At 37.1% G+C, this 10,269-nt stretch overlaps 1 pseudogene; it reads right to left on the bottom strand.

The window, feature by feature from the left end:
* Positions 1 to 8,904: 8,904 nt before the first annotated feature.
* Positions 8,905 to 9,775, bottom strand: LOC129034613 (uncharacterized; annotated as a pseudogene).
* Between the last annotated feature and the right edge of the window lie 494 nt (positions 9,776 to 10,269).

Here is a 10,269-nt window from a genome sequence, read left to right as displayed (position 1 = left end):
GTAAGCTTTGAAGAAATTTTTATTTAATCTGTATTCCCCTGTTTCATCTGCACATCCATCCAGCACAATCTGCATCATTATTAGCCACATCAACTTGCTTTAAAAAAAAGAGTAAAAAGTAAGACATCTGTGTTATAACATTAATATATTCAAAGGTTTTTACTTTCATCTTGCAGACATTAACAGTGTGTAAATGCAATGTAAGCGCAACTTACAACTGCACTAAGTTAGCAGAAGAAAAATGCACTTAGCATAAAAAGAAGGGGGGCTTACAAAAAAAGTAAGAAAAAGGTATGTTTATGTGGAGGGGACAACCAGGATGGGACTTATGTAAAAAGCAGAGTTTTATCCATAAATAGAGTATTTTGCCTATTGCTCTTACATAGTTTTATTTCTAATTGCTAGCGCAATTTCTAAGGCACTGAGGCAACCCTCTAGCAGTGTGCTGAAGGTGTGTTTGTGCTGCTATGCCCTCTGGCTTGGCTGCCAGCCTATTCCCTTAGATCAGAGCCAGAAGGCAGACTGTTTTCGAATACCGATCACCTCACCCGGACCTAATCCTTTGAGTTCTCTTTGGCATCTATTCCTTCTGCCAGTTTCCTCTTCTGTTCCTCTCTTTTCTTCTGAAGTTGACAACAAAGACATCCTCAGGGCCCTCCTTGATGTAAGACCACTCTTGATGTTATTACAGTGTGGTTTTTTTTTTTGTACCCTAAAGTTGTGCTACTTTTATATTCAGCTAGCACAATATTTGCACACTAGAAGATAAAGAAAATGTGAATATGTTATACAGAGTGATCGTTTCTTTTTAATTTGTACCCCTCAGTGTTTTTTGATGTAAACCTTTTCCTTCCCTGTCACTCATCTCCATACCTGATCAAGAACCTGAAGGTCTCTCTTTATAGACAACGTTACTTCTATACCTTAAATTGGCCTGACCTGCCACTTTTAATTTTAAAAATATGGCTGCATGAGATATGGATGAATATGGAATTTCTATGAAGCACAGAACTTTTGAACGGTTCCTGTCCTCTGTGATAGTGAGTTTTAAAAGGGAAATCTCCAAAGAGCTAATTAGTAGACAAGTAGAGCTGAGCCTGAACAAAGCTGAAAAGATAGCAGATAACTAAAAGGACCTGGCCATAGCTGACAAAAATCAAAGCCCTGACAGAGAGCTGGCAGTAACCTTGGGCTGCTAACTGACAGGGACAATAAAAAAAAAAACAACAAAAAAAACCCCCTCTGAACCTGGCGGAGAGTGACAGCCTCACTACTGGCTCTCTGAAGAGCACAGTATCTCCACCACAAGGAAGCAGTAATCTTCCAGCAGGCAAAACCAAAGGCTTCTGCTGCCCGCCCCAACTCCAAAAGATGTGCGCTGGCTCGGATCACGGCTCTTGGAGGAGAGGGAGAGGGGAGGCCCAGGAGCTTTGAAAAGTTCCTTGAAAAGTTCCAGGCCGGTGGTTAACTTGACAGTGGATGTCTTTCTGGAGTGGTGGGAAGAATATGGAGGAGGACAAGGAGCGAGGCGGCTGCTGGAGGCTCAGGCTGAGGAGCCCGTGGAGAAAAGCGGAGGGAAAGCCCTACTTGGAAGGAGCCCATGCCGGCCAGAACTGACCGCCAACAAAAAATGGTTGGAAAGAAAAGGAGTGGCATTTGTAAGAAACTTGAGACATGCAAGGAAAAAGGGAAGGTGGAAGTCAAGGAAAAGAATAACAGCAAGGGCAACAGTAGTTCTTCATTAGAGAAATAATTTGCAAGGAGCAAATTATTTGTGTGGAGTAGAGACCCGCATTTTAAAATTACTAGAAGAGCGAAAAAAAATGATGTTGAAAAAAACTCTTTAATTCACTATGAAGAGAGAGGAAGTTCTGGAAGCTTTATATTAGGTTTAGGCACTAATAATCCCTGTTCTGAAATCCTAAGGGTATAAAGGTCATGAGAGGTAAGGAAATATACTTCTGTGAACTGCGTGATCTTAAAATTTCTGTGTTTATGACATTCCATTATATATTTCTGGACACATGAACAATTAATGTTTAAGAACGAAGCCAAGCCCTGACAAAGTGCTACAACTATTAGTAGGGTGGAACTTGAAAGCAAGTGCTTAAAAAGCATTCTACTTTGAAACCCAAATGATAGTAACATACATTAGGTGGTTTTTATTATCCCTAAATAAGGTCTTAGTTTCAGACAAGTTCTTCTGGTTCTATATTTATTCCTCCCTGTGATACTAAAATCTAGATTCGTACTGACATTTTAGCACTTGAAAATATGATCAGTGATTTCAGACTCCAGGGATATTACCTCAGACGGAAACAAGTAGGAAGACCAGGCGAAAGCTTTAGAAGTAGAAACTCAAGGGATTTTTTTTTTTAAAAAGAAGGACATATAGACATGTTTAAATTCAAGGAAAATGCAAGTCAGTTTTCTTCCTCAGACTCCAGTGCCTGCAATCGTATACCTCACAACTGATGGGGAATGGAAAGAAAACTGTGTATTTACTATTCATTTTAAGAATGTCATCCAGTCCTCCCTGCACCACAATCCTGTTTCCACAAACAACACTTCTGGCAAGTTAAAAAACTTGGCTTGACTCAGAATGAGTCCGATCTCATATGTCTGTCTGAATCGGAACAAAAATGACAACAACAAAAAAGATAATGGAGTAAAGTCTGGGTCAAGAAAATATTTGAAGATTTTAATCATGGAAAATCTGCCCCAGACTACACTTGGGATAAAGGAATAATTTTCTTTTTTTGATGTGGACTTGAGATTCAACATCCACTTAGGAAAAATAAATGTATATCAGAAGACTTTTTTTTTAAATATATCTATCTGCTCATATTTAGAGCTCAGTATATAATCTAAAACAAGCTTGGGTTTGTTTGTTTTTTGTTTGTTTGTTTTAAGCAAGTAACTTAGGAGTTAGTATAAAGTACATTCTAGCAAATATTTGCTTTTGGGTTCTCCTTAATTCACATTAACAGGAAAAGTCAGGATTTTCTGTTTCATATTTAAAGATGATGCTTGTAACTCAACTATAGTAGAACAAGTTGTCAGTTATTTTCTCTAGGAATGAAAAACAATTTTTGATGAGCCATTTGCAGGCTATGCCAAACATTTTACTGTCACACAGTAACACATATTTGTGGTGCCTGGCCAGGATTCAGATGAATAACAGGGAGAACTGGAAGGGTTTTTAGTCCCTTGTTGTACAGATGAGGTTCCTGAGGCCCAGAAAGGTTGAGAAACTTGGAACTCAGTGGTGGAGCTGGAAGTAGAGCTCAGGCCTGCCTCTCTGCACAGACTGCTCACTGTTAAGAAGCAAAGGAGCCAAACCATTTTTTGCCTGCTTTGGTATAAGTCAATTACTGCTTTGACAATTACTGCTTTAAAAATAAACTGTCCAAATATAAAGGCTTTGATGATCATCGGTAGATAGTGTATCTGAAAATCCCCCTTCTCCCTTTCTCTCTTGAAAGCTTCCTCTGTTGCCGTCTTCTGTGTTCTCTCTCTCATTTGTCTTCATGAGACATCAGTATGAGAAAACAAAACAAAAGTTGGTTATTGGTTTCCCCTCTAGCACCTACAATGGCATGCGGCATACAGATAGAATGGTGGCTGGCATACAGCCGGTATTCAATAATATTTTTCTCAATAAGTAGATGAACCAGTGGTTTTCAGTTCTTGGTTGAAAATCAGACAGTGGCCCAGCTGATTTTTAAAAATAACTCTCCATATGAATTTTAATTAGAACTCATGAAGATGACCCAAATAATATGCTTCCTTTTTTAACTTTTACTGGTGGTTATACTTACTTGATTGGCCCATCTATAACTTACTCACGAAAACCGCTCCCAAATTTGATTTATTAATGTAAATGCTTTAAATCCTTCCTCCCTGAATATATGCATATGTTTGTATACTGAAGTGATTTTCCTTTTGTAGTTTTCTGTGATAAAATCTTGAAGTGTGTCATAACAAAATGGAAGAGAGAGAGTTGAAAACACACTGTCATCTAGACACAGATTGTATATGCTTCATTTGCATAATTTTGGAAAGATTTCTCTTTTTTTCTGAATGTCTTCAATGGGAATTCTATGAATTAGAATATATTCTTCTTAGCCTTTTTAACAGATCTCTCTGTAGTAACACCACATACATTGCTATCAACACAAAACTATGAAAATTTGGCATTTTCCAAGTCTCTGCATTCTGCTATTACTTCATCTCAATGTTGACTTTGCTTTAATTTTCTCTTTAGAGGACAAAAATGTATCTAAAGAACAATATGTATTTTAGTTTTTTTAAAAAAGATAAATGGTCCTGAGTAGTGAAATCTCTGCACCTATCATATGATAATTTTAATATCCTTTAGGAAAATTGTCAGAAGATATCAATATGTTAAATACCAAAGCATCTCTAAGAAAAGGCAGAATATTCAATATCCTTTTGTTGGCATGAAGTGTCACTCTGCATCAGCCTTTGTCCTAAGTAGCCAGTGCAAACTCTTTCCATTATTTTGTTGTAGAAACACAGATAATTCCTTTTTTCTTTCCTTTTTTCATTTCTTTTTTCTTTTTTGCTTCCTTCGCTCTCTCTCTTTCTTTCATCTCAACATGTAATTCAAAAGTATGGAAAGATAATATTTGAGGTCTTTTAAATACATTTTGTTAATATGATTTTTGTTTGTTTTTGAAAAGATTTACTTAAAGTGATTTATTTTTAAAGCCCATGTACTTCAGTGGAGACTGTGTTTTCCCATCATTAAAGTGCATTTACAGAATTGTTGTAAGCTAAAATTTTCTATGTCCTTTAGATTGGAGTAAGAAATAGTTGATGGGAAATTTTCTTTATATATTTTTATACTGAGGGCTTCTACATGTCTGCAAATGGAATAAGTCACAAGGAAGTTATCTGTGAAAATGATGCTTATAAGACAACTTAGACCTCTGGTTACAGAATAACCTTAGGTAATCATACTTCAAAAATGATTTTGCTTCCTTTCGTGATAAATGGCATTGTCTCTTCCAGAAGCAGACAATATGCAAAATGATCCTTTGTGATTATTTTCTTATTCAATTTTATAGGGTTCTGCTTTATGAAAGAGAATTTTAAAAAGGATCTTGAATATAAAGTGAATCTACTCAATCAAATTAACTTGGCAAAAGAAGTTGAATGCAGTCAGTTATATTGAGAACTAGTTGAATTCAATTAAAGATTATTTAGAAATAAAATAATTGGTAATAATTTTCTCCCAAAATAAATAGTGACCAAATTATTCTTTTTATCCCAAAAAGAATAATTAGAATCTCTAACTTCCAGAACAGCCTTCAGAGTCCATCACTCCAAAACACATTGCTTCAATGCCATAAATGATATTTAGAACAGTCCAGGAAAGCTGATTTAACAGAAATATTGTACATTGGCAGTTAAAATTTTGAATATATTCCCTTAGCCAAATTTTACTTTCATAATTTGAAAAAGGATCACTGTGCTCATGACACAGCTTTTATTTTAGACCTTTGTAGTCTAAAATATGGTATATTAAATTTCTACATCTCTATCTATCTGGGTAGGATTAAGAATAAAAAGGTATAAACTAAAGAACTGTGGCAATATCTCTTCATCTAACCCACTGTGACTTTGCAAGTTCCCCTTTCCTCAGCTATCTTATTTGTGAAACAATGATTGCCAATTCCAGTGTATCTCCAACAGACTGAATGAGAGATATGTACACTTCAAAAGTAAAAGGGGGCAGAATACTGCTTAATGATTACATTACATTTCCTCTAAGTTTTCCTAACTTCTCAAAATGCATAAAGCATCACAACAGAATCCACTACAAGATCTCCAATTTTGTGGCATAGACAAACCATTTTGGTGTTTCAATTTAGGACTATATGCTGAGAATTACATTTTTCATATCTTTGGTAACAATTTCCATCTTAAAGTGTTTAGAATGCTACATGTGCATGCTTCTTGATGATTATCTTCCAAGTTTATAAATGGGAAAAGTAGAGATTAAATACGTTAGCAAAGTTTGAAAGTCAGAGTTAAGGCCAAGTTTTCCCGATTCCTGGATTATCCATGGAGGCCTATCCTGGTGATTTGATTGCCTCTTCAGTCCTCTTCACTCATGGGAAACATACTGGTACCTCTTTTTCATAAGCAATCACAGAATTGTATTTAGTATTAAATTCAAATAATTTTCATTTTTAAAAACATTAAAATAATTTCCAGCATAATAGCCCATAATTACTTCAGAGTTAACTTTTCTAAGTGAAGATGAACACGCCATGCTTTTCTCTAGGTTTTTTTCCCCCTATATTTGATAATTACATCAAATGATGCATATATCACAAATTTGATTAAGTTCACCACAGTAAACACCAACAATGGGTACACTCAGCTCTGGGCTGAAATCATTGTAAAAGCCAGCAGCTGTTCCATGTAAGGGGCTAATTATGCATAATGAGTGTCTAACTTGAGAGCAACACAAAGCACATTTCATCTAAAAATCAAAGAAATTGATGTGACATGCTCAAGTATCTCTTATGAATTTGTTGATTGGCCTTACTAATTCAAAGGATGAGGAGTGAGTGAGCACCTCTTTCTACTCTTGGCTCTTTTCTGAAAGACAGCAATTTTTCCTTTGGGAAGGACTTATGATCTGTGCATCCTGCTGAATGATACTAAGTACCTTACCATTTAGATAGGAATACCTTAGTTCAGCACTGAGGTGCTGTGTATTGGCATTGAAGGCCAACTATTCTCTTCCTCAGTATACCTGCAAAATATAAAGGTACTTGGTGGTGTCAACATGTTGGCAAATTCAGGAAATCAACCACAAACTTCTCCTTTAACAACTTGCCTCATATTTATGAAATATCATGGTCAAAGTGTATCTGAAACATAAATATTTAAAGCCTGACGAAATATAAAACACTACTGATCCTGCTATCTTCTTTAAATTTTATACATTACTTCAAAGAAGCAGCATCTATTTGTACTTATTTTCTCACATTCTAAGGCAGGCAACGTTGAGCCCTATATTGCTTCAGAATCTACAGAGGCCAATCTGCATTGCACTGTCCTCTGTAGGTACTTGGCTCTGTGAGAGAAGAGAGCATTTCCATCTTGCTTATAATTCTATCCAAAATGTCAGTCCCAACACCTGACACATAGTTGGCAATGAAGGAATATGCCTCGGATAAATAGAAATAGAACAATTGTGGTTATCCAAATGCTTTGAGCTTGAATGCTGTCTAAGTAATTGGATGGACAATTTCTTACAGTTTTCATTTTTTTTCTAATCATTTTTGTCCTTTAGGTGATATACTGTATTACACATGGTGAGGTGAGACCCTTAGAGGGTTGAATCATTCCAACTATGGATGTACTATCACCAGGTAAATAATATGACCATGTAGGGAGGAAAATGCATACTTTTGAATCAGACTTTGGCTGGTATCCCAATGTATTTAAACCCTCTGACCTCAGGTTCTTTGTCTTTAAAATACCCACTTTGAAGAGTTGTTTTATTAGATGAGAAAATGAATATAAACTCTCTAGCATCACACCCAATAACAGATAATAGGTCTGGATTTTATATTAACTTCTTCCTTTTCCTTTATAGCAGTATATAGATGACTACTAGATTCGGATTGAGAATTTGAGTGAAAGAATTCTTAACAACACATTAAAATATTAACCCTCTCTTTTAACTTCACTGTAACCTGTGAATTATGCATCATTTTTCTGTTTTCACTTATAGCTTTGGAAGGCCTATCGTCTGCTTATTTGATCTATAATCTCTTCATAAAACATATAAACTGGCTCTTGCCTTAAATCCAAATTGCCCTCATCATCCAAATTAGCATAGACATATAGACATAGATTTATAGCAAGAACAGAAATGGTTACTTAAAGGAAATCAACATTAAACATTAAACTCAACAGGCCATATTAAACCCACATTAAATCCACCTGAGCTGCACTCTCCTCTTGACAGGGTAATTGTTAGGGGGACTAGTGAGGCTGAAGGGTGAAGTGATTGCACAGATGGTGGGAGGGTGGAAGACAGGTGTTTGAATAGACACAACCTTCTCACTAGGTCTGTCCAACTCAATGATTCTCAATATATTTTTCTTGCCCCACAAGTTCCATTTTTATTCACAGTGGTTTTGCAGATGGTGACTGAGTAAACAGATACAAATGACAGTAAAGTGCGTTTAAATATTAAACATGACATTGACGTGGGCTGATCTAGCCTTTGGAAAGATAATTGTGTACAAGGTGTCCTTTTGTGATGACAGGCCCTAAGTGTTTAATGCCACCAGTGGCCATGAATCCTAAAAGCTACAAGCAGGTTTGGGTGCCAGAAGAGAATCATCAAATTGTAAGAATTATATGTGAGCCCTTACATTAGAGTGAACAGTGCATTGTCTTTCCTAGTCCCTATCACCATAGAAGGGAACAAGCATGTATAATAGGTCAGCTTATGTCAATATATTTACAATAACATACAGGAATATAGGAAGACAACAGGAAGCTACATTATGCTGAATCTGGCCCTGCCAGAGATCACTCCAAACGAACTGGCAGCATTTAGTCAAAAGTCCTTGAGATAGCCATGCTGGAATGTTAGAAGCTAGTCACTGTACTACATAAGAAGTACATATTTTGGACTCCATTGTTTCAGAATAAAGCAAAAGGGACAGGTGACTTGTCTGAAGAGGACTGCAATTGCATCCTAAACTCCATTAGGAAAGGATAACATGAGCCTTGCTGTGGAGAAAGTGAGTCAAGTTGGTAGAGAACCAAAGATCCGAGTTGTATTCTTTCTTTTATACACAGTGCTAGTGATGCCACTCTTTGACTCTAACCACATTCTGACCTTCAGCAAGATTCCATCTTAACAGAAAAGGACCACAAATTCTCACCCTTCAGCAGCCAGATTAAAAGATTGTGGACACCGAGCATCACATTACTTTCATGGGGGACAAAGGCAAGTGCTGTTCTGCACACAGCACTCACAGGCTCACTGTCTCCATCCCTCTCATCAGTGCTTCAGCACTGAGTCTGGTCAGAATGGTAACGCGTGGGAGAAGCAGAAGGGCTTCTCTCTCTTCTCTCTGCAAACACATGCATAGGAAACATTGCATGTGCTCTACCCGAGCAGGCTCCGTGGGACTGTAAACAAGTCTAGGATGTTGGAAATTAGAATCTTATTTACTTATTCATACAATATATCGAGTGCTTGTCAGCTGATAGGACCCATGGCAGGTGCTGGGAACAGAGGGATGTGCAAGATGGATGTGGCCTCTGTCTTTATAGGACTTACAGCCAACTGGGGGTCATAGCACACGAACAATTATACAAGTAAGTATTAAAGTATAATTATGTGAATTGATGTGTATAGAAGAAGTAAAATTTATGGAAAGCACACACCTCAAAGTGGCCTGGCCTAGGCTGGGAGTCAGGAAAGCTTGTCTGAGGAAAACAGTGTTTATGCTGACACAGAAAGCACGAATATTGGTTAGACAGATGAAGAACAGGGAAGAGTGTTTTAGTTTGGGGGCAGAACAAACATGAAGTCCCTGGGATGGGAAAGCATTTGCGCATCTGAGGAGGAAAATGAAGATCAGCACAGTTGAACTTAAGATGAGGTTTGCAAGGGCAAGTTGGTATAATTCCTTGTGGTAATGTATCCCTTGTGCAATGGGAAACTGTTGAAAAGTCTAAATAGAGATAGTGTGGTGTTATTTTTAAAAGTTCATTTTGGACCTCATGAATAACTAGAGATATCAAAGGTGGAGGTGGGAAAAGGGGCTAAGAGACTAATGTAACAATGCGAGTGAAGAGATGGTGGTGACTTGGACTAGGCTGGGTGATGTGAATGGAGAGAGACATATGCACATGTGTTAATTGCCTTTTCCCGAAGCCCTACCTGGGCCATGTCCTTTTTCACAGCGAATTAGGCCAAAGCATTTAAATCATATCTTACTTTCCGGGAAAGAATTGCTTCCCTTTCTGTAAATGGGCACAGCAGTACTTGTATTGTCAAGACTAATGCTTAGTTCAGCCAGTCATCATCAGGAAGATTCTAACAATGTAAGGCTAATTCGTGTACTGGATGCTACTGGATTAAAAGTGAAGCTATAGCACTTCTACCCCTTGATAAGCTGTCCTCTATACATGGTACAGTGAGAAAGCTGGTTGCAAGTAATTAATAAGATTACAACTGTAATTTAATATGATTAA

This window comes from Pongo pygmaeus, chromosome 3, assembly GCF_028885625.2.
Source record: "Pongo pygmaeus isolate AG05252 chromosome 3, NHGRI_mPonPyg2-v2.0_pri, whole genome shotgun sequence".
Lineage (NCBI taxonomy): Eukaryota > Metazoa > Chordata > Mammalia > Primates > Hominidae > Pongo > Pongo pygmaeus.
This window is presented reverse-complemented; position numbering and strand designations above follow the sequence as displayed.